The sequence below is a fragment of the Pteropus vampyrus genome, unplaced genomic scaffold (genome assembly GCF_000151845.1).
Source record: "Pteropus vampyrus isolate Shadow unplaced genomic scaffold, Pvam_2.0 Scaffold84, whole genome shotgun sequence".
Classification (NCBI taxonomy): Eukaryota; Metazoa; Chordata; class Mammalia; order Chiroptera; family Pteropodidae; genus Pteropus; species Pteropus vampyrus.
Genome location: NW_011888865.1, coordinates 4,804,342 through 4,806,892, shown reverse-complemented (window position 1 = coordinate 4,806,892; position 2,551 = coordinate 4,804,342). Strand labels below are relative to the sequence as shown.

General features: G+C 33.7%; 1 protein-coding gene across 1 annotated transcript in view; it reads right to left on the bottom strand.

Annotated features, from left to right (window-relative positions):
- Positions 1–2,551, bottom strand: part of NAALAD2 (N-acetylated alpha-linked acidic dipeptidase 2) — an 83,585-nt gene that overhangs the window by 17,275 nt on the left and 63,759 nt on the right. The window lies entirely within an intron of this gene.

Sequence of the window (2,551 nt, the reverse complement as noted above, 5' to 3'; positions counted from 1 at the left end):
GCCTGAAGCAATTCCTAGTCTCTGAAAATAAGCTTCAAAATCACTTCCAGATCCCAGCTTGTTGATTCTAGATATAGAAAATAAATACACACACAAAAAAAGGCGTAAATAAATATGAAGTTAAATAGTTGGAACAACTAATCCAAGAATAGCAAGGAATTTCATGGTACATATGTAGGCATTAGGAAAAGGTATACCACCCCCCCAAGACACTTCCCTGTCATCTGCTGGAAATTGGTGTGATAAATCTGCATTGCCTACAACCAGATTTTGGCAGTGCCACCAAAGACAGCAGCCTAGTGACTATTCTCTTCCATATTTTCTGCATTTATAGTATTTGTTTAGAGGGGGAAACAACAAATAAAATATGGTCCCTGCCCTCAGAGAATTATAGTCTAGTAAGAAAATTGCCATGAAAGTCTATATTTAAGATTATGAAAAATATAAATGTGCCTTATTTCAAAATTAGATCTAAATATATATATATACATACATATATAGACACATAAAATAATATAATGCCATGGAAAAATGTTCATCATACATCAGTAAAGCAGAATATAAAATTACATATACATAAAGAAAATAACTATGTACTTCGAAATTATTAGATGTGTTTTTGAGATTGAGACCTTGGATTTTTTAATTTTCTTTTTGAATAAGCATGTAAAACTTCTATAATGGAAACACATTTAAACTTTCATAGACTTATTTGCAATGTAGAATGAAGCCATAAACTACCATTATCAGCTGGTTTTAGAAATAGCATTGCATTAATGCAACAAAGAGCTGGTTCTTTGAGAAGGTTAATAAAATTGACAAACCCCTGGCTAGACTCACTAAAGAAAAAAGAGGACACAAATAAAATCAGGGATGAAAGGGGAAATTATGACAGACACTGCAGAAATACAATGGATCATACAAGAATACTATGAAAAAGTATATAACACCAAATTTAATAATCTAGAAGAAATGGACCAGTACTTAGAAAAGTACAACTTTCCTAGACTGAATCAAGAAGAACTGGAAACTCTAAATTGATCGATCAGCAGTATGGACAATGAAACAATCATCAAAAACCTACCAAAAAAGTCCAGGACCAGATGGCTTTACCAGTGAATTCTACCAAACATTCAAAGATTTAATATCTATTCCCCTCAAACTCTTCCAAAAAATTGAAGAAGAGGCAATACTTCCCAACTCATTTTATGAGGCCAATGTTACTCTGATACCAAAAAGAAAACTACAGACCGATATCTCTCATGAACACAGATGCAAAAAATCCTAAATAAGATACTAGCAAACAGAATACAGAAACATATTTAAAAGATTATACACCACGATCAAGTGGACTTCATCCCAGAGGCACAGGGTGGTTCAACATACGCAAATAGTTAATGTGATACACCACATAAACAAAAAATAAGAATCATATGATCATATCAATAGATGCAGAAAAGCCTTCGACAAGATACAACATCCATTTATGATCAAAACACTTAACAAAATCAGCATAGAAGGAAAGTACTTTAACATAATAAAGGCCATCTATGACAAGCCCTCAGCCAACATTATACTTAATGGTGAAAAACTAAAACCCTTCCCTCTAAGATCAGGAACAAGGCAAGGCTGTCCACTATCGCCACTGTTATTCAATATAACATTGGAGGTCCTAGCGAGTGCAATCAGGCAAGAGAAAGATATAAAAGGCATCTATATAGGAAATGAAGAACTCAAACTGTCACTATTTGCGGACGACATGATTCTCTACATAGAAAACCCTAAAGACTCCACAAGAACACTACTAGAAACAAACAATAAGCAAATACAGTAAAGTCTCTGGATACAAATCAACGTTTAAAAACCCATAGCGTTCCTATTCTCTAATAATGAAGTGTCAGAAAAAGAAGTGGAAAAAATAATTCCTTTTGCTATTTCAACAAAAATAATGAAATACCTAGGAATAAATTTAATGAAACAAGTGAAGGACCTATATAATGAAAACTATAAGACTATTAAAAGAAATCAAAGAAGATACAAAGAAATTGAAAGACAGTCTGTGTTCTTGGATTAGAAGAATCAACATAGTTTAAATGACCTTATTACCTAAAGCATTATACAGATTTAATGCAATCCCCATCAAAATCCCATCAGCATTTTTTAAAGAAATGGAAGGTAAAATCATCAGATTTGTATGGAAGCACAAAAGACCCCGAACTGCCAAAGCCATCCTGAGAAAAAAGAACGAGGTAGGAAGCATCGCTCTGCCCAACTTCAAATTATACTACGAAGCGACAGTAATCAATATGGCACGGTATAGGCAGCAAAACAGACACACTGACCAGTGGAACAGAATCGAGAGTTCAGAAGTAAACCCATATTTATACAGGCAAATAATTTTTGACAAAAAAGCCAAAAACATACAGTAGAGAAAGGAAATCCTCTTCAATAGATGGTGCTGGGAAAACTGGAAAACCACCTGCAAAAGAATGAAACTAGATTGTTGTCTATCACCACACACCAAAATTAACTCAAAAGGTATTAAGGACCT